The sequence below is a fragment of the Miniopterus schreibersii genome, assembly GCF_964146895.1.
Source record: "Miniopterus schreibersii genome assembly, chromosome: 13".
Taxonomy (NCBI): domain Eukaryota; kingdom Metazoa; phylum Chordata; class Mammalia; order Chiroptera; family Miniopteridae; genus Miniopterus; species Miniopterus schreibersii.
Window position 1 is genome coordinate 14,524,460 of NC_138113.1, and position 23,208 is coordinate 14,547,667.

Below are 23,208 nucleotides of genomic sequence, written 5' to 3' on the forward strand. Positions count from 1 at the left end.
ATATTTTTAAGTGGTATTCCTAAGTCATAAAAGTTGCTCAAAAGAGACCTACAAAATCTTGTGGTCCTGAACAATGTTATATGAAGTAGAAAAAAATAAAATGCTTCCCAGCTGTGTTTTGCATTATAACACCTTGTCCTGTATTACTTGATATTTTAGCAAGTATCAGGTACTCTGACAAATGTACAATATTTGCTAAGGGAAATAGTAAGAAATTTTAGCTGGTGAAATTTTGTTGCAAATAATTACATAGACTCTATATGTACCTTTAATATTACTTTGTAGATAAAATATGTTTATAAAATAGAAAATGCCTAATAACTATTAGCAAAATATTGTATTATTTGTTCTGTTCTGAGCTGGAAGGGTTAAACTGCTGTCCTCAATATGATAACGTGGCCACCTCTTGGTATGTATTCCTTTAGCAGTCTTATCCATCAGGGAAAATCCAGCAACTCTGAAGCTAGCCTATAAATTATCAAGATATCAAGCCCATCTCTCTTCCTCCTACCCTCTCCTCCACCCAAAAAGAAAGAAAAAACTTACTTTAGGCTGCAGGAAAAGTGTGAATCTACCTTGGAACCAGAATAATGTGGAAAGTTTCATGTGCTGATTTTTTAAACAAGTTTAAGAAAACAGATTGGAAGCACAAGAGGGATGGAACTTCTAGAACCTAAAATGATATGATATAATGAGGAAAGATCTATAACTGCAGAAGCAGTAACTGTAAAGTAAATACTTGTCATACCTAAGGAGTTCCTGAGGGCCAATACTTTGTTACGGTGGATTATTATATTTGATGTTCATATTGTTGACCCTAGAATCTTTTCCCTAAAGCTTGAGGGTCCATACTAGGGGATAGAATTTCACTAAGCAATAAGTCAAGGCACTTTAGGACCAACTATATCAAAACTGTGGTTTAATATTTTTAAGCTATCATGTTTATTCATAATGACGTAAGATAAAATGAGGTATTTGTGTTTTTAAAAGGTATTTTAAAATAACAGCATTCAATCTTGGAAACTGCCCTGTTTAGGGTATATATAAGTACAATTTTAATGTTTCAAGCTCAGCCAACATCTTCATGTGCTAACAAGTAAAGCAGTGAAAACACATTGTCAGTTTGAAAACATGATTTGTAAATGTGTACAAGATACAGTACTGCTACAACTAATAATGCTAAAATGACCATAACAATTTCTTCTCCTTGAATTTTTATATGATAATATTTTCTAAGTCATATTGATTTTAAATCATGATTTCCAACCTAATAGTTCATTAGTACTTCTAGAACAGAACTAGCCAGATAGCCTCTTCTAGTTTTATGTGTGTGTATGTTTTAGGTGTTATCAGCTATAGTAATCCTGATAAATGTTAACCCTCAAAACAAAAGTCTATATATAATTTTCATTGTATTAAAAACAATTTAGGAAGATTTGTAAAGTTTTATGAACCATTTCTTATTCCTAAGGTCTTATAAAACAGTTTTATATATAATGTATCTTTCCAAAATTCCCCAAATGTTAATTTGCTAATACAGAGTTCTAAATGGGTGAAAATTTGCATTGACTTAAAGTGAGGTAGATATTTTTGTTTAAATATTGTTTAAAATTTAGTTTCTTTTAAAATTTGATGTAATTAAACATTGAATAAAATAATTCTTCTACAAACTAATAAAAACAGAATATTTTTCATAATCAACAAAACTAATTGAATATTTTTAAGTGATTGTTATTTACCTTTTACATTTTTATTAAGGCATATTTAGTTAGTTTTAGACTTTAGGGAATTGTGACACATTTGTTTTGCCTTTTTTGTTTGTGTGTGTGTGTGTGACACGTTTGTTAAAATATCTTACTTCCATGCAGTTCTCTCTTTTTCTGGTAGTTGAACAAGTTGCATTTATTGTTTTGTTCTTTGCAGCAAAGGAGAACAACGCACACCATGGGGAAGCATAGGATGTGTCTGAGTGTTAGAAATGACCTGTTGCAGGATTTAGGCTTGTGTTCTACAGTTCTTTCCGACTGCACGGATGGCAGTCTGAAGGAAGTCTGAGAAACATTTGCAACATGTTGTTGGCTAGTCCCATGTCGTAGTAAATGATGTTGCTGCATTGTGCATCACCTATGAAGCATTCCGTGACCTAACATAGCTACTGCTTCTGAATAGTTTTTTTTTTAAATTGGTTTTACGTTTAGTGTATTGTAATTCTTAGGTAAAAAATAAATAGTTTTTGAACATTTTAAAGTAGAAGACTTTATAACAAAATATTAATAATGAGCATCCCCAAACTGTTTGACACTATCTGCTATCTATCAGTGTGGAACATATGCATACCCTGTAACCCAGCAGTTCTCTATGTTCACCAACACATGAATTCAGCACTGGGCAATGGAACTTTCTACAATGATGGGAGTGCTCTATATTCTTTGCTGTTCATACAGTAGCACCACATGGCTATGGAGTGCTTGAAATGTGCTTACTGCAACTGAGGAATTGATTTTCAATTTAATTTATTTAAAGAGCCACATGTAGCTACCGTATTGGTCAGAGCAGTGAGTGTTCATAGCAGCATCATTAGTAATCTCTAAAGTTGGAAACAACCCAAATAGACAAATTATGGTGTCACAAGAGAAAACAGTAAGATTGAAAGATCTGCATGTAAGATTATGGATGATTTCAGAAGCCTAATGTTGAACAAAAGAGGCCAGACACAAAAGAATACAAGCTTTATGGATCTATTTATGTCAAGTACAAAAACAGGATGTTGGTTACTCTTGAGTGGGCATGAAGTAACTGAAAGAGAGTACCAGGGTTGGGGCTTCTAGGATGCTAGTATGTTCTGTTTCTTCATGTGATTATTAAATATGTGTTCAGTTTGTGAAATTTTATTAAGCTTTCTACTTGTAACATGTACACCTTTCTCTAAGGATATTGTGTTTAAATTAAAAGTTGTAAATTGGAGAGAAAAAACACAAAGAATGAAGTGTCAGCAAAGTGTTGATAAGCTTCTTATCATTACTTTTAAATGTCGTAAGTGTTCATATTCTAAAACTGTGGAAGAAAATGGTAATGAACTATATCTTGAAACATCCTGAAGTGTCTTTTGATACTGGGCAAGTATTTTATATAAAATAAAATATGATTTTTATTTCTGAAATGAAAACATGACCTATGGCAAGTGATATGAATATTGAATTCAAACAGTGATCAAAATTGTAGTATTGAAAGTTGAAAGCACTAAACTCATGTTTCACCTGAAAAGCAATCATGTTCACTTGAAGTTTATGGTTCAAACAGATGTGCAGTTATCAATGAGAAAACTAAGAGGATATAAATAATTTACAATAACAAAGAATTTGAAATAATAACTTCTATATATTTCACCTAAGAGTTTCAATTGGCCAAACAAAAAATATCTTTAAAGGACCATTTAAATAGTCACCGCCATTGCCCTGGCCTGTGTGGCTTGGTTGGAGCATGATCCTGGATACCAAAAGGTCTCGGGTTTGATTACTGGTCAGGGCATATACACATGATGTGGTTTCAGTCCCCCGTCCGTGGATGTTTCTCACCCCCTCCCTCTGTCTTCCTTCCTCTCTCTCTAAAATCAAACTCTCACGTCAGTGTTTCTCTCTTCCTCACTCAAATCAATAAAAATATATCCTTGAGTGAGGAGTAAAAAACCCCCCACAAATTGTCAACACCATCTACTGTGGGTTGTTTTTTTTTGTGTTTTTAAAAATATATTGATTTCAGAGAGAGGAAGGGGGAGAGAGAGAGAGAGAGAGAGAGAGAGAGAGAGAGAGAGAGAGAGAGAGAGAGAAACATCAATGATGAAAGAGTCATTGATTGACTGTCTCCTGCACGCCCCCGACTGGGAATTGAATCTCGATCTCCTGGATCCTAGGCTGAAGCTGAACCGCTGAGCCACGCCCGGCCGGGCTACTGTGTTGTTAATGTTAAATAAAATCCAGGATTTTTAGGTATGAAATATTTAATAAAACTTAATACAGATTTATTGCCATTTAGATTTATGGTCACACTTGTAAAACATATCTGACAAAAACAAAATATTTGGCCTGGCCGGGCGTGGCTCAGTGGTTAAGTGTCACCTAGGATCCAGGCCATCGGCATTCGATTCCCGGTCAGGGCACATGCCCAGGTTGCGGGCTCAATCCCCAGTTGGGGGCATGCAGGAGGCAGCCGATCAATGACTCTTCTCATCATTGATGTTTCTGTCTCTCCCTCTCTTTTCCTCTCTCTGAAATCAAAGATATTATTTTAAAAAAACAAAGCAAAATATTCAGTCATTACTGCAAAACTTCAGCTGGTACACATAAAAGTGTCTTAATTTACTTAAAAGGCAAAATATCACAATTTTTAAAATAGTTTAATGACTTTCATTGATGTGGAACTGAAGGGATCATCTAGAGAAGATATGAAACCCTATTACAGGTGTTCAGGAAGATGATTTCAATCATCTAGATGATTCGTATGTAGAACTACTACATGAAAACTTGGGTTTCGGACAGAAAATACTACTCAGTGCTACGGAAGAAATTTGGAATTTTAGTCAAAGTTTTAGAAAGATTTCCAGATGTTTTAATTTGGCACAAAGTCACTTAATTTGAATTCAAATAATGCAATACATATGTAAATAAATGAATTCCAAGTATTTTCCCAATAAATTATTGCAATTACAGTTAAAATTTTTCTGAGAAAGTCAATATCTGAAGGAGTCAATTGTGATGATAATAATTGGAATTATATTTTGTCTCAGTGGCAGTCTATAGTGCTAGAAGTACAAAAGTAATTTGGAAATAATATCAATTTAGCCTTGTATAATTAGAAACTTGAAGTCAGACCAAACATTTAGAATATGAAAATATTAGATGTGTGGTCTTATTAAGAATATTTAGCAAAGATGTCAATTCTCTGTTTAGGTTTTCCAAAGAGCAGTGTTTTAGTAATTAAGGTTCATAAACTAATTTGACTAGAACTGAAAGTGATTGAACATATAAAACTAAAAGCATGAAAAAGAAAAAGGAATTATTTAAGATAAGAAAGTGCAATATGCCATTAAAACAAGGGAAATTTATGATCTAATAAATTGTCTGATTAGGAATTTTGGCGTATCAGGATGATGCTCTAACCAACTGAGCTACCGGGCCAGGGCTGATAAGGAATTTTTATATATTCCTTTCTGTGGTGGCTAATTTTATGTGTAAACTTGACTGGGCCTCGTGGTGCCCAGTGTTTGATCAGACATTATTTTGGGTGTTTCTGTGAGAGTGTTTTTGGATAAGATTAACATTTAAATAGTTAAAAGGAGTGAAACGTATCGCTCTCCCTAAAATGAGTGGACCTCAGCCAATTAGTTGAAGGCCCCATCCTCCTCCAGTAAGAGAATTCCTCCTGCAGGCTGATTGCCTTCAAGTTGGGACATCTCTGTTTTTTTTGCCTTCTGACTCCTGAGTCTTAGCCTGCAGGCCTTTGGACTGGAACTACTCCAGCTTGCTCCCTCACCCTGCTTACGTTGGGACTTGCCAGCTTCCATAACCATGTGAGCTAATTCCTTATAATCAATCTCTTTGCGTATACTTCCTACCCATTCTCTTTCTTCGAAGAATGCTAATACACCTTTTTTCCTATGCATTGTCTTAAAACATGGACATTTTATCTAAGTAATTTTTGTACAGTCTTATTCTAAGTATACTGTAGTGCTCATTGATTTTCAGAAACTATGTTAGGGAAAATGGTCTTAAAATATTTACCTTTTTAAAGTACAGGGGATCCAAGACTTTCTGTAAGAGTTAAGTGTCCTTGGTCTAGGGAAGATAGGATTTACTAGACGGCTGCAAACTGCTTGTTTTACTGTCTATCTCAGTTTCCCTATTCCACTTTTCCTGGCTTACTAGCCTGTCTCATGGTGACCTGACCCTGTAAGCTCGTCGGTGCAGTCTGCTGTGGGATTTATTTTCTTGGAAGCTGAATCACACTGCTGGCTCAGCTTATAGGTTCTGTTGTGCAGAGACCATGTTTTAAGACTATGCATAGGAAAAAAGGTGTATTAGCGTTCTTCAGAGAAGCAGAATGGGTAGGAAGTATATGCAAAGAGATTGATTATGAGGAATTCGCTCACGTGGTTATGGAAGCTGGTAAGTCTCGAGGTAAGCAGGTGAGTAGGCAAGCTGGAGTAGTTCCAGTCCAAAGGCCTGCAGGCTAAGACTCTAACGCTTCTGTTGTACAAAGCTACTTATTTGGGAACTTCTTTCCTTATTTTACTATTGGTCTGCCTCATTAGTATGGAGATTATTTTCCTCGGGAAGACAGGAAAAAGAGATTCCTAGCTCTGTTACTAATATCGTACTGTTTTTCTCTGTATTTGGACCTGTTTCTAATAGTCCCTAGCCTTTGCTTGTTCTGTATTATAGCTATAATTTAACGTGTAATCATTCACGGACAAGAAACATCACATTTCTCTGTTTTTCTAAGTTAAATTAACTCTAACCTGAGCTACCTTGGGCCTGGCTAAAGGAACTTGCAATATGAGTGGAAAATGGGATTCCCTAACCCCTTCATTGGCTCCTAAGAGAACCTCTGACCTTAGCAGGTGTCAAGGATGGGGTGTGGTTTATTGAGTTTTCCTACTAGAGAATGCTTTTGCTGGGGGAAGGCCCTCCTCCATCTAGTAGGCCCTGTTGTTCTGTAAGTGTCTTCCAGGACTTCTTGAAGAAATGGTTGCTTCCAGGACTGGGGCAGGGAAAATACAAAGGGAGCTGGGAACATCTTTTTGTGTCCAAGCCACAGGAACCTATTTGAAGGAGCTCTCATTGACCAAATCTGTAACAATTTGAACATCAAAATAATGAAAGCAAAGGGATATAACCTATTGAGTGAAGAATAGGACCACAGTGTGAGAGACGGTGTGTGTGTGTGTGTGTGTGTATGTGAGAGAGAGAGAGAGAGAGAGAGAGACATTTTTAAAGTAGAAAGCCATGTAGAAGAAATGATGGAATTAGAAAATCATTTGGCAACCATCATAGTAATAATCACGGATGCTAAAACTAGTGGGTGAAAATTTGAGGAATAACAGTAACCAGATACCTATTAAATACAAAGGGTAAACTAGTAACAGCAGGGAAACCTGGCAGATACCACCTTAACCAATGTAAAAAATAGTATCACTAATAATGGGACAAACTGATATTACGTGCCTCCTGAAGCATCGCTTCTGTGGTAGTTTTTCCAAAGACTACCTTCATTGTCATGATGGTTTCACAGGTGTATGCATATGTGCAAACTTGTCAAATTGTATACAGTAGATATGTGTAGTTTTTTTGTATCAGTAAAGTGGAAATTTTAAAAAATTTAAATATATGTTAAACAGCTTAGAACGTGCCTGTCACATAATGAGTGTATGTGTGTTTGCTGTTGACTGTAAGGCTATGAGAAGCCCAGGTGACATGACGGTATTAGAAGGTGAAGTAAAGAACATGACGGTAAGGGACATTTTCTTTAGATTACCCAAGTCCCAGGAATCCCCCGGCTCGTGATAGTTTACTTTAGTGTCTAATGTAGCCTAGATTTTTTTTTACTTGGAAAAAATCTAAAAGCATATGATATTTAAGTGGAAAGTAGAAAAATAGCCTTTTATTTGACAAGAATGGAAAGATTTTGTAGGCAGATCATAAGCACACCATCTGGTTAACTCGAGAAATCCTAAGAGCTTAGATTTCACATTTATATCAGCCATGCATGGTTTAAGACAGCCCTGCCTAAGCTAAAAATATCAAGTCATATTTGCTCTGCTATTTATGAGTTCATTGAAAATGGCACTCAGCTGCACTGCTGAAGACCCCATTTATCTTACCTAGGAATCAGAGTCCATTGTGGTTTATAGTTCTCAAGTTCAAATGTTCAGCGGTGTGCAAGACAAGTTAATCACATGAGAAATAGGCAAGGTCGGTGTAGTAGTATCTCTGAAATTAAATTTTAGTTCTTTAAAAATAAAGAAGGGGAGGGAGAGGGCATGTTACTGGCATCTGGTGATGGAAACCAGGGATGCTGCTAAATATTCTGGAATACGCAGGCAGTCCTCCATCACAAAGAATTATCTGATCCAAAATGTCAGTAGTGTCAGTGTTGAGAAATCTTGCACTAAATGAAGACATTTTCCAAAACTTCAGTTAAATTGCTGCTAGGCATGGGATAATGCTTCTAGTCCTGTCTGTTTTTTTTGTTTTTTTTTTTAAATCCTCATCTGAGGATATTTTTTCCATTGCTTTTCAGACAGAGTGGGAGGGAGAGAGAGAAACATTGATGTGAGAGAGACACACTGATTGGTTGCCTCCTGCATTTGCCCTGACTGGGGCCGTGGTACATGCCCTTGGCCAGAATTGAACCCAGAACCCTTCAGTCCACAGGCCAGTGCTCTAACCACTAAGCCAAACTGTCCAGGGCTCCAGTCCTGTCTTGATATAGAATATTATCAGCCATCCTACTCCCTATACATAATATATACTCCATAGATATTTGTTGAGTCAATCAAAAATCTGTGCTGCTCTTTTCCTATGAGTATTTGTATGGTTTTACCTTCATTTATATATGTACTAAAACTGAACCAGAACTTCATTACTACCTGCCTCATAAGTAGTCCACCCTCTTCTCAAAATATAGAAAGGGAGGAATTTTTATACAAAATTAGAGATAAACTAGGTTACAGAAAAGTGGGGGAAAGCCAGTATTCACTAGAGGTTGAATAAGAAAGAATCAATTTTTGTGTCTTCTGGTATGAAAGAATTTTAAATGTAATAAAGACTTTATTAGGCAATTTCGTTAAAAACAAAAAATTCAAATGATATTTAAAACATGACTAAGACTTCAGCCCTGCAACGGTTCACTACAAATCTCCACGCTGTTCAGGCCGTAACCACTTACCCTGACGACTGGGAGAGGGTAAGTCTGTCCCTATCCTTGCTTGTTTTGCGCTGGAGGAAAATGACGTGGCAGGAAGTCATCGCTGCTCGCTCCCCGGAACGTCCTCTTGAAGGTGCGCCGTGGCCCCTGCTGCGACAGAGGCTGTGAACCGCCCAGCTCCACAGAGCTCATCAGCTTGGCAGAACCTCGGGCTGGCTGCTTGGTTCGAAGTCATGTTAACGTGTTATGTTCAGTGACTTGCCTCATCTGTCTAGAAATCTCTGAAATGAGACACAGGTGCTAATTGCTTAGGATACACAATAGAGAAAAAAGCGAAAGTATTCATACTCTTTAGAAACTATTATCAAGTTATTTGAATGTATTTGATTATGATGTTTTTTAATTGGTTACTATATTCTAAAATATCCTGATTGATATGCTAGAGACAAAAAATTATTACATCTAAATTCAATCCAACTTGGTTCTTTTGTTTTTATTAGCTGTTTTAAGAAATTAGATTAATATTTAGTTAAAAAAAAAGAAGAAAGAAAAAAAAAAATTGCTGATCCCGAGGACTTGAAATGTCACAGCCCAATGCCATTCCTTCTCACCCCTCATCCCAGTGCTGCCTCTCAGGGGCAACTCATTTTGTTTTTGTTTTCTTACTGTATCAGTTATAGACATTTACTCCAACCTTTGAAATGTAAGGATTTAACTGCTTACGTTATCCTCTCTCCTATCCATTTTTGGTAGTTCTATAATCTTTTGTTATTTTATTGGAAGTCTTCATAACTTAAGATATACTCCTGTTGTGGTTTTTTTTTTTTTTTTTTTTTTTTATTGATTTCAGAGAGAGGAAGGGAGAGGAAGAGAGAGAGAGAAACGTGAATGATGAGAGAGAGTCATCGATCTGCACGCCCCCCACCGGGGACAGCCCTAAACCCCTGACCTGGAATGGAACCGTGACCTCCTGCTTCACAGGTCGGCCTCAACCGCTGAGCCACACCGTCCCGGCTACTCCTGTTTCTTGTTCATCAACTTTTTTATGTCAGCCCTTGTCTCCCCGATGTAGGATGAAGCCATTATCACGCCACCCTTCCCTTCTCGCCGCCTCTTCCATCTGTTCTCTGCCGGCTTCACTTTTGCTTTCTGTCTTTTCCTTTTATGACATCAAGGTTAGTGACAGTGACACTGATCTGTAGCTATACATAAACATCCAGTGTTTTGTCTATGATTCTGAACTTTGAACGGCAGTAGGCAACATTTGCTTTACTATCACTATGTACATAGTGCAGAGACCGGTGCTGCCCCAGGAAAACATTTCCTCGTTCATGGGTCCACTTTTTGACCCTTCTGCCACCCAAGAGAGAATGCCGCTTTCCTTAAATTCCATTAGTTGTTCAAAATCGAGACATATTTTAGTTTGCTTCATATCTGGACTGTGGCTTTCTTGTGATGTTTTTCTTACAAATTCCATTTGCCTTTCTTTTTCCCTACCGAAAAGAAGAAATATGAGCCTCCCTTACCCATCTACGACATGAAACGCACCCCATCCTCACTGTTGAATACATGCTCCGTGGGCCCTGCTGACTTTGTCCTGGGGAGAGGGATGGCCTCCAGCTCTGCGTCATCTTGGCTTTCCTTTCCACTGGGCTTTTGGTCGATTGTTGTGTTCCTGTATCCTAATGGAGATCATCTTCTTGATTCCTCTTTCTGGGGAAAAAAAAAGTGATACGCATCCATGTGAATTTCTTGTACTTAACTTCCAACTTCCTTCTTGTATTTTGTGCAAGAAAAGCTCCAATTTGCTTTTTAAGGTAGGTGTAATATGAATTCCTTAACTTAGAGCAACCATTGGTTCTCTATTTGGTAGGATAATAATTTAAATAAAATGAAGAAACCTAATATATATTTTGCAGCATATAAGTTGCCACCACTTTCAGAGATGGAGGGTTAGCCTGATTGATTTTGTCAAATGATCTTTAACAGTATTTTCCAATAATGATAGATTGACTCAATTTAAGGGTGTTGATACAATCATTACAGCTACGTAAAGAAAAGACTTAAATTATAAACAAAATTTTTATTTTTAAATAATGGACATGAGATAAATTGTTATTTAGCCTGAAGAATTTAAGCAATTTTAACATTGAAATGTTTTAAAAATACTGTTTCTTAAAATGTTAAAGTTTACATATATGTAAATATAACTTAGAATAGGCTTGATTTAGGAGCCTGGGACTAAAGGCATGTAAAGTTTGAGGCTTTTCAAAGGGATCTATAATCCCAGGGCCTTTTTTTTTTCTTTTTCTTTTTTCTGTTTCTGTTCTGCTTGTTTGTTTATTTTGTTTTATAGATTCAATTGTTGATAGATATGTATTTATTGTCACTTTATTGTTCATATTTTTAATCTTTCCCCCCTTATTTTTAAAGAAGACCCTTTAACATTTCTTGTAATACTGGTTAGATGATGGTGAACTCCTTTAGCTTTTTCTTGTCTCGGAAGCTATTTATCTATCTTTTGATTCTAAATGATAGCTTTGCTGAGTTGAGTAATCTTAGCTGTGGGTCCTTGCTTTATATCACTTTGAATATTTCTTGCCAATCCTTTCTGGCCTGCCAAGTTTCTGTTGAGAGATCAACTGATGGTCTTAGGGGAGCTCCCTTGTAGGTAACTAACTGCTTTGCTCTTGCTGCTTTTAAGATCCTCTCTGTGGCCCTGGCCAGGCAGCTCAGTTGTTAGAGGGTCATTCTGATACACTTAGGTTGTGAGTTTGATCCTCAGTCAGGGCACAGACTAGAATCAACCAATGAATGAATACGTAATTGATGTCTCTTTCTCTCTCTCTCTCAAATCAATCAATCAATAAAAAATAAAATAGATTCTCTTTTTGTCTTTAACCTTTTACATTTTAATTATGATATGTGTTGATGTGGGTCCCTTTGGGTTCATCTTGTTTGGGACTCTGTGCTTCCTGGACATGTATGTCTGTTTATTTCACCAAGTTAGGGAAGTTTTCTGTCATTTTTTCAAATAGGTTTTCAGTGTTTTGCTCTTCCTCTTCTCCTTTGGCATCCCCATGATGTGAATGTTGGTGTGCTTGACATTGTCCCAGAGGCTCCTTACACTCTCCTCATTTTTTGGATTCTTTCTTCATCTTGCCGTTCTGATTGGATGCTTTGTGCTTCCTTACCTCCCAAATCGCTGATTTGATTCTCAGCTTAATCTACTCTACTGTTCATTCCCTACAACATATTCTTCATTTCTGACTGGTTCTTTTTTATCTTTTTTTTAATCCTCACCCTACAGTATTTTTTTCATTGCTTTTCAGAGAGAGTGGAAAGGAGGGAGGGAGAGAGAAACATCAATGTGAGAGAAACACATTGATCGGTTGCCTCCTGCACATGCCCCACCTGGGGCTGACGTACATGCTTTTGGCCAGAATCGAACCCGGAACCCTTCAGTCCGCAGCTCTAACCACTGAGCCAAACCCACTAGGGCGCTCTCTCTGGTTTTATATTTTCTATCTCTTTGTTGGAGTTCTCACTAAGTTAATCTACTCTTCCCGTAGTTCATTAAGCACCCTTATAACCAGTGTTTTGGACTCTGCATCTGGTATATTACTTCTCTTTTCTTTCTTTTTCTGGAGTTGTGTTCTTTTCTTTCATTTGGGACATGTTTCTTTGTCCCACAAGTCTTTTCTACAAGACAGGAGCCGATGAGGGTAATCAGCCCGAGGAGATCTGTCAGAATGATAAAAGTCTTGGACATCAGTGGAAACTAGAATCTAAAACAAATGAATGCTTGCCGAGATCAAATATCTAGATAATGTTCTAACCATCTACAGCAGGAACTCCCTTCAAAAATCCAGTTCTTCAGAAACTGAGTCACGCCCTCGTCGGTGTGGCTTAGTTGGTTGAGCACCATCCCATGCACTGAAAGGTTGCCAGTTCGATTCCTAGTCAGGGCACATGCCGAGGTTTCGGGCTTGATCCCTGGTGGTAGGGGACATGCAGGGGGCAACTGATTGATGTTTTGTTCTCCATCGATATTTCTCTCTCTCCCACTCCCTTCCTCTCTCTCTCAAAATCAATTTAAAAATCTTTAAAAAAACACACAAAACAAAATAAAACTGAGTCAGAAATGTAAAAATTTAGCTCCAGACGGGAAGTTATGCCACATGCTGAGAAACTTGGAACAAAGTTCAGGTCAGGATGAGCAGCAAAGCCAGAGGGCTACTGAACACGTACTCTGCATATCTTATTAGCCTGGGGTCAGGGTTGGAATCACCTTCATGAAGGGAAGGCGCCAGGAATGGGGGAAGGGAGGTAAAAATCTGTTGATTTTATCAGCCAGGGTTCAGTGCAGGAAACAGAAACCATTGGAAGTATTTTGAACCATTAGAGGGATTTATTGTACAGATTTATGTGCTTAGAAAATCTTTGAAAGGGTTGAAGGAGCAGGTTCTCGGTTGGGACTTTAGGAACAACTCCTAGAACAATACAGGACTGACTGACTCACCAGGACACTGCCATCTGAGGCTGCTCGCTACTTGGGATGACTGAGTTCAAGACCCCAATACCATGAATGCCTTCCAGGGTTCAGGAATGGAACATGGTTCCTGTTGCCACAGAAACTGCACCCCAATCTCTAGGAAGCTATAGAAGGAACACTGAATGTGCTACTGTAAAAGGTAAATCCCACCTGCATGTCCTCACCTGTGGCAGAAAAATAGGCAAGAGAAACAGGAAAATAGCTTCCACCTGAAAAATTCCTATCAAGTCTCACTTGAATGTGCCTAATTGTGGAAGCCAATTCACATCCAGAGCTGTGCCTACAATGTCTCTCCAGTACAGGAAGGTACCCTGGAGGAGGGGAGAAGGTAGGTTGAGTAAGTTTCAAAGAGCACACTTTAGTGTAACTTGTTGCTTGTTTTTGTGAATATGTATTTTTGTTTGAGTACTTGCTGAGACCTCAAGACTGCAGTTAAGTATTTCAGGACCCAGGTTAAGGTTCCTTGACTTAGTTTTAGAGTGATCATAAAAATGAAACTGGGCAAGACTAGATAAAGTTCAACATCAACTGTGTTGTTTGTTGATGTCTTTCTGCACTTAGAGTTGAGAGCAAATACTTCCGACATTGAAAACATGCTAATTTTCATGGCTAGTCTATTTTTTTTTTTTTTAATATATCTTTATTGATTTCAGAGGAAGGGAGAGGGAGAGAGATAGAAACATCAATGATGAGAGAGTCATTGATCTGCTGCAGCCCGCAGCCGGGGCATGTGGCCTGACTGGGAATCGAACCCTGATCACCTGGATCCTAGGCCGATGCTCAACCGCTGAGCCACGCCCGGCTGGGCGGCTAGTCTATTTTGAAGTGATGGCCTTTTGGAAGTCTCCTGCCAAACCATTTGGGCATAGGTGATGTGCCTTTAGGTCTAAAGGAAGTACAAATTCTCACCAACAATCTTTCTGGAAAGAGGAATTTGCTGGAATCAGAAATGTGGATTCAGAAAGCAGGCCTGATTGACATGTTGGATTTGACAAAATCCAACATCCATTCAAGGGGGGGAAAAAACCTCTCAGCAAACTAAAAATTTTCTCAACTTGATAAAAAGCATCTACAAGAAAGCCTACAACTCACAGCATATTTACGGGTAAAAACTGAATGCTTTCCCTCTAAAATCAGGGACAAGGACGTCTGTTTTTTTTGTTTGTTTGTTTTTTTAATATATCTTTATTGATTTCAGAGAGAGGAAGGGAGAGAGAGAGAGAAGATAGAAACATCAATGATGAGAGTAAGGACATCCATTCTCACTACCTTTCAACACGGTATGGGAAGTTCTGGAACTTAACAGAAGTCACTGCAACAAGGCAAGGAAAAACAATAAGCAGAGAAAGAGGCAAAACTGATCCTGGAGCTTACAGAGAAAACGCTATCCTAAGAATTCCCTAGTAAATGCTAGGGGAACTCTGATTGGGTGGCTTAGGTCAGGCCATGAGAGCTAGAATCTGGACACATTTATAACACACTCCAGTGAAACCCACCACACACACACACACACACACACACACACACACACACACACACTTGAGCCACATACAAACATTGCATAAAACAAATGCTTGATACAGTAAGGGACTCTAAATTTAGGGAGGAAAAACTTTTATGTCAATGAAGGAATCTCTAAACAAAAAAAATTTAGAAATCATCACCCTAAAACCTCTCTACTTAAGTTTACAGCAAGATTGGCTTTGTCCCAAAGCAGAACCTGATGAAGTTCTAATGATTACTAATAGAAAGGCTGATCTCCTAGGAATTCCTACTATCTGGCCTGATATTGACAGTCAGTATGTGTATCATTAAAATTTACTCTTAGGCCCTGCCCTGGCTGGTATGGTTCAGTGGTTAGAGAGTCAGCCTGAACCATTGCCGGTTTGATTCCTGGTCAAGGGCATGTACCTGGGTTGCAGGTTCATTCCCTGGTCAGGGTGCATGCAAGAGGCAACCAATTGATGTGTGTTTCTCACATGATGTTTCTTTCTCTCTTTCTCTACCACTCCCTCCCTCCTTCCCTTCTACTCTCTCTAAAAAAGTCAATAGATAGCAGTTCCTCAAAAATTTTAAATAAAATTACTATATAATCCAGCAATTCCACTTCTGGGTCTAGACTCAAAAGAATTGAAAGCAGGGTCTCAAATATATTTGTACACCCATGTGCAGAACAGTATTATTCGCAGTAGCCAAAGTATGGTAGGAACCCAAATGTCTTATCAATAGCAGTGTGGATGTACCTGAAGACATTATGCTAAGTGAAATAAGTCAGACACAAAAGGACAAATATTGTATGATTTGCTTATATGACATACTTGAGTAGTCAGATTCATAGAGACCGAAAGTAGAATTGTGTTTGGAAGGGCTGGGGCGGGGGGGAGGGGAGGGAGAGGGATGGGGGGTTACTATTCAAAAGATAGAGTTTCGGTTTTGCTAGATAAAAAGAGTTCTGTGGATGGATGTGACTGTACTTACTGCCACTGAACTGTGCACTTAAAAATGGTTAAGATGGTACCTGCTACATACCTATTAGAATGGCTAAAATCCAAAAAACTGACAATACCAAATGCTGGAAAACTGTGAAGCAACAGGACCTCTCATTTATTGCTGGTAAGAATGCAAAATGGTACAGCTCCTTTGGAAGACGGTTTGGCAGTTTCTTACAAAGCCAGACATAGTTTCGCCGTATGATCCAGCAGTCACACTCCTGGGTATTTACTCAATTGCACCCACACAAATATTTACAGCAGCTTTATTCATAATTGCCAAAACCTGGAAGCAACTAAGATGTCCTTTAATAAGTGACTGGAGAAACAAATTGTGGTATACCCATAGAATGGATCATTGTTCAGTGATAAAAAGAAATATACTATGAAGCTGTGAAGGTCATGGAGGAAGCATAAATGCATATTGCTAAGTGAAAGAAAGAAGCCAAACTGAAAGACTGTATACTGTATGAGCCCTACTATATGACATTCTGGAAGAGGCAAAACTATGGAGACAGTAAAAAGATCAGTAGTGCCAGCAGTTTGTGGGAAGGAAAGAGGGATGAATAGGTAGAAGACAGGACTTCTAGGGCAGTGAAACTATTCTGTGTGATACTATAATAGTGGATACATGATATTATGCATTTGTCAAATATACTCAAAAAGAGGGAATCTTAATGTAAACTTTGGACTTTAGTTAATAATAGTGTATCTGTATTGGTTTGTTTACTATAGCAAATATGCCCTACAAGTGCAAGTTGTTAATAATAGGGGAAAATGAGTCCAAGAAGAGGGGTATATGGGAATTCTCTGTAACATATGCTCAATTTTTCTGTAAATCTAAAACTGTTCTAAAAAGTAAAGTCTATTAGAATGATAAATTTTTATCATAATTTAAAAAAATATTAAAAAAATGCACTGTCAGAATAAAAGAGGAACACAATCCACATTTGTTTCTCATCATTAAGAAGGGATTAGTCTCTCCCCACCCCCAATTTTTCTAGATACAGTTTTGTTTCATATCATTGCTATCCTGGTGTCCTGGAAAGAGGCCAAAGCTAGGGCTGTTGCAGGATGTGTATGTTTGGGATGTGAATCTGATGATTTACAGGAGGAAAATGCTGTCAGGGGGAACAACAGCATGTTAGCTCCAAATATTGCATGCAGTGCAAAAGATCAGACTTATGAAGTTCATGCATATTTAGAAGGTATTGTTTTTTAAAAATGTCTCTCTGTAGATTGAAGTCACCACCACCCAACTGCATTCCAGGAGACAGGAGTGGAAGGCCAGTGAGAGTTAGTCATAATGGCAGGAGAGAAATTAATGAAGACTACCCAGCAGAGCCCTGGCCAGTGTGGCTCAGTTGGTTGGGTGTCATCCTGTGCACGGCCTTGATTCCAGGTCAGGGCACAAGCCCAGGTTGTGGACTTGATCCCCAGTGGAGGGTGCACAGGAGGCAGCTGATCAATGTTTCTCTCATTGATGTTTCTCTCTCTCTCTTCCTCTCCTTTCCTCTCTCTGAAATCAATAAAGATATATTAAAAAAAAAAAAAAGGCCACAAATGTTGTGGGGATGGGGGGAGAAAATGACTCTCTGTAGTGATTTGCATAAACTTAATAGGTGTATGTTAGGTTTTTGTACACAAAAACGAGTTAATCATCTTCAAATGTGCCAATGTTTCTTAATAGCTTTCTTTTACATGATTTTACTGTTTTTGTTTTTACTTCTGCTATCCTCATGGTTTTCTTGCCTTTCCTATACTAAGTGTGGGCTACGCTATAAAATGAGAAATCAACAGATGATCTCATATATATGATGCACTGTTTGGGAGAATGTACTGATGTGCAATTTACTCTGAAATGCATCCACAAAAAATGGATGGATGGATAGATGGATGGATGGATGGATGGATGGATGGATGGGTGGATGAATCCAAATGGATAGATATATGATGAGCAAGTATAAAAAATGTTAGTGGTGGAATCTAAGTTGTCAGTATACAGATGTTTACTATGAAGTCTTTCAACATTTATGTTTGAAATTTTTCATAATAAAATGTTTTTTAAAAGTGCATACCAGAATGAAAAAATAAAATGTAACACTTATAATCTCTCTCCACCTCCTTCCAAAATAATTCTTTTCTAGTGCAGCTTTGTCACTATCTAGTGACTATGAGCAAGCTGCTAAAGCTTCCTAACTCAGTCGCCTCCTGTGTTAAATTATAAAACTGGACAAAATCGGCAGTTTCCAAATGTCATTTTGTGTGTTGGCGGCATCAGAGTCATTCTGCAGCTCCACCCTAGACCTATAAAATTAGAATCTCATGGAATCTATGTTTTTACACTACCCCTCATGGTGTTTGATAGCAGCCATGGTTGGAAGCGTTTTGACTACAATCTCTTCCTATTCAGGAATGAGTCCCTGTTTATATTTAACCCTTCCTAGGATATAATTTTGTTAATTTGATATTAATGCTCAGAGGGAACACGGTGTAGTGAGAGGAATGCTTGGGTCAGAAAACCTGGGATCTAATCCTGACTTTTCCTGGCACCCCTCACTCTGTCCCCCTGAGCAGTAGTTTGCAACCATAGGAGTCCCTAAAGTTCTCTAGGGGCACTGAGGACTCCAGGGGAATTTCCTTACTGCACAACAGACCTTCCGAGTTGGAATTGTTGCCACATGGAAAAGCAGGACCAGTGTAGGAAGATCTGATTCTTTTAAGCAAAGCTGTCCACTTGGATTTATGTGAAATCTTTCACGTTTTTTTAATTTGGCAAGGAATTAAAAAACAAAAAAATGGCTCGGTGTGGACAAATTGCATGCTTGGGCCTAACGTAGCTGGGCCTCTGCTTTAAGAGCTGCCCACAGAATCTTTATCCTGAAGAGAATATGCTTTGTTTTAAACACATCTTGATGTTAAAAAAAATCAACAAAACTGAAAGCTAAAATGGAATATAAATTACAACAAAGAAACTTAACTGTATTACAAATTAGCATAAGCACACTGAAGGAAGTGGAGCAGGAAAGAACCAACCTACGTAACTTCGGAAAACAGTATTTTGACTGTATACTGTAGGTTCAAGAAGAAAATGACTGCACCAAGTACTGCAACCCAGTTAGTAAACTTGTTTCTCACAGGCAAATGCATTAGCTATTCTGAAACTGCTTATCTGTGTCATGTGCCCCCAATATGACACGCTGGGAAGGACCTCACCTTAAAGTCTCTTGCTAAAAATGCACAACCTCCATTTAATCAAGAGAAAAACACCAGACAGATCTAAACTAAGGGGCATTCTACAAAATAACTGTAGTCTTCAAGTTTCAAGGTCACGACGACAAGGAAAGACAGGAACTGTCACAGACTGGAGAAGGCTTAAGGAGACATGACGACTAAATGCAATGTGGGATCTGGGATTGGATCCTGGGACAGAAAAAGGCCAGTAACAGAAAATCTGATGAAATCCAAACAAAGTTTGTCATGTAGTTAATAATATTTTACTAATGCTGATTTTCCTGGTTTTGATAAGTGCACTATGGTTATGCAAGATGTTAACATTAGGGAAAACTGGGTGATAGATATTCAGGAACTTTAGGTATTAGTTTTGCAACTTTAGTGTAAGTCTAAAGTTATTTCAAAATAAAGTGTTCACACACACACACACACACACCCTTTAAAGGTTGGTTGAGGTCCTTTGGAATGGACTGAGAGGCAAAAAGAGAGCCAAATTGCATTGCCTAAGAAATTCAGAGGAATTTTGGGAGTGACACTAGAGGACAGGGGGAGAAGGTCAAAGAGGAGATAAGTACCCAGCTAGAAGGCTCTTTGTGGAGAGGCAGCCACAAGGATGGAGTGGCTGAGGAACTTTTTAAAGAACAGGATCTAAGTTGAGGTTGTTTGTGGGGCCACAGTGTGCTATAATGTACTCCGTTGAGTAAAAGTGTGTTACATACAGGCTGTGGTGGTGCTTTGGAAACTGAATAAATCACCCTGATGCACAGCTGTGACTGCAGAGGGCCACCACCCCATGGGAGGTAAGAGCAGAGAAGAAAAGGGAAGTCAGCAGAAGCAAGAACTCCAAGACGGGCAACCAGAAAGCACGTGGGCACCACAGGAATTTCCAGAGGTTTTAGAGGAATGTTGGGTTTCCCAGTATATTGTCCTCTGGACTATTTTACTTAAAGTTTATTTTATGCTTTTTCTTAAAAAACAAAACAAAAAACAATCCTCTCTCCTCTTCCTTCCTTTTCTCTCCTTCTTCCGTCTTCCATTTGCCTGGCTTTCCTCCCTTTCCACTAATGGTGAATCACTGTTGCTAGTTTTGTATTTATCATTTCCAGAAATTTTAAATGTTCATTTACAATCAAATATTAATATATATGTATATCCTCTTTATCGTCATACAATTAAAAGCACATTATACATAGTTACCTGCACCTTGCTTCTTTGCTTAATGATGTTTCTAGAAGATCTTTCCATATCAGTTTACAAAGATCTTCCTCATTTATTTTTTTAATATGTCTTTATTGATTTCAGAGAGGAAGGGAGAGGGAGAGAGAGAGAAACATCAATGATGAGTCGTCATTGATCGGCTGCCTCCCTGGGAATCAAGCCTGCAACCCGCGCATGTGCCCTGACGGGGAATCGAACTGTGATCTCCTGGATCCTAGGTGGATGCTCAACCGCTGAGCCACGCCCGGCCAGGCAACTTCCTGCTTCTTTTACACAGCTAACAAGTAAGCCACTGACTACACGAACCACAATGTTTTTTAGCTAGGCCCTACTGCTAGATATTGAGTGATTCTAGTGGAATTGCTGGGTGAAGTGTACATGTATTATTTATTTTGATAGATATTGCTAAACTGTCTTATAAAAGGAAATTTTACTTTAATTTTAAAGGAAAAGTTGATCATAGTAAATTGGAGGCTTTAGGGACAAGCAGATAAATGAAACCTGGTTTTCACAAGGTCCTAATGAAAGTCCTAGAGGATCCACCACAGGGTGATGCAAATCTAAGCACATTAGGGTGACCCTCCTCTACAGAAGTGCCTGAGTGCCTCTGGGTCTACCTCATCATTTCTAGTCCATGTTCTTTTTAAATAATGAAAATACCAGCAATTCCACATCTAGGAATATCCTATGGACGTGCCTGCAGACTTATGTAATGGCATGTGTACAAGATTATTTCTTGAAGCATTATTTGTAATAGCAAAAGAAGCAATCTAAACATCAATTGATAGGGGACTGATTAAATAAATACATTATGGTATGTAATCCTACAGTGAGTACTAGGCACCTGTAAATAAGAATGGAGAGGCTCTTTTGTGGTGATATTGCATAATCTTCCAGACCTATTGGGAAGTGAAAAAAATATATATCGTGCAGAGCAGTGCACATAAAGGCCATCATTGTGTAAAAAGCAGGGGAGAGTATGATACACGTATATACTTGCTATATGTAAAATATCTGTGGAACAATACACATAAAAAGAGATGATTGCTTACTTCTAAGAACAGTATATGAAGGCTGAGGGACAGTTACTGTAAAGTCTTGTGAACCTTTCAAATTGTGAACCAGAGGAACGCATTACCTATTCACAAAATAAGTTTTCTGAAAAGAGAAAAACTGGACCAATAAGGTATTAACAGTTAAAAGCAAATCAAAGCCATAGTGATTGTAAACACCACAGAAAAATGTTTACTCTTGGGTTCAGCACCCCTGCACAGCATCTGGCCATTGGCTGACACCTGGAATCTTCCTTCCTGTATTTCTCTGTATTTCAAAATTGGTGTGTCACCTTAATGGATAGCGTAGATTAATGTTAAAGTTTGGCCCAAATGGGTCTTGAGAGAAGAAAAACCCTTTGAAGTGGCAGTTTTTACAGTTTCTGCATATGTCCTGAGATTTAAAAAAACGTTTTAGATTTTAAAAAAACACCCCAGTTACATTTAGATTTGATTATTTGCACTCCTTTACCTGAAGGCAATAAAGTTTTGAGCAGGAGGGTTAAGTTAGGAGTATGGGTTCTGCAGTCAAACTACATTTATCCTTTCCTCACAAGCTGGGAGACCTTGGGCAAGCCATTTAACCTCTCTGTGTTTACATTTTTACAGTTTACAAGCACTTTTACATGTACTTGTAACAAACCTAAGCAAGGAAAGTAATGATAAAATTATCATTTTACACATTTTACCAGTGATTATTAATTCTCACAACAGCACTTTGATTGGGTTTTAAGAAAAAGGGATTGAGGCTTTCCAAGATAAAATAATGATCCCAAAATATAGTTCTGTATCTTGATTTCGTTGCACACATCTTCACGTGATAAAGTAACACAGAACTAAACACACATCATATAAACGTGAACCCCCTGCTTTTGTAAAATTATGCAAGTGTTGGGGAAACTGGGGAAACTGTACCTCCCGGTGGGGTCCTGAGAAGCGCCCGCAGGTATTCCACGCGATCCCTTCAGTCTGGGTCTGCCCGGTGTTTTTCTCACAGGGTTCGTGGGTTTTGGGGGGGCAGACCGCAGAGGTCTGTACTATATTTGCAACTGTGAATCTAATAATTAATTCGAAAAGTTAAAAAGCAAATCAAAAAGCAGTTAATTCTCCAAAGGGGATGAGTTGTAAGTTTACTTGACTGGAGTCCCCACAAGACCCACGCACACTTAACACTGCACGTAACTGGAGCCGAGTGGAATGTGGACCGAGAAACTAGACTTAATTACACGCTTCCAGCACCTCAGCTGGCGTTTTTGTTCAACAAAAGTTGGGGGGGGGGGCGTTGTAATTGGCACGGGCCCGGGGAGGCCGTTCAGTTTCTCCACATCCCGACCATGAGTTTTTCAGGCTGTTCGTTCTCCGATTAGGGCTCGGCCGGGGCCCTGAGGTCCCCCGCCGGCCACCGGGAGGAGCTGCGCCGCGCGTGCCGGGGGCCGTTCGGCGCGGCCGGTTCGGAGCTAAGCGCCGGGAGCGTCGGGCAGGTAGACCCGGCCGCGGCCCCCGCCCAGCGGAAGCCCGCGCGAGCCCAACCTCCCGCCGCGAGGAGCCGCGGCGCGGGGCGGGGCCCGGCAGCAGCCACGCCCCGGGCTCGCTGAGAGAATCTGGGACGTTGAGGACGCGGAGCTGGCCGGACCCGCGGCGCGTGGCACCCGCGAGCCCTCCCGCGCATGCTCCGCCCGTCCGCCCCCCGCCGCCCCGCCCCTCTCTCTCCCTCGCCCCCTCGCCCCCCCTCCGCCGG

The 23,208-nt window shown here is 39.1% G+C and overlaps 1 long non-coding RNA gene across 1 annotated transcript; it reads right to left on the minus strand.

Moving 5' to 3' along the window:
• Positions 1–7,223: 7,223 nt before the first annotated feature.
• Positions 7,224–22,942, minus strand: LOC308566360. The gene is made up of 3 exons (XR_014000150.1): positions 22,386–22,942; positions 10,449–10,635; positions 7,224–9,229 (listed from the first exon to the last, which is right to left on the minus strand). It is a non-coding gene; the product is annotated as an uncharacterized lncRNA (long non-coding RNA).
• Between the last annotated feature and the right edge of the window lie 266 nt (positions 22,943–23,208).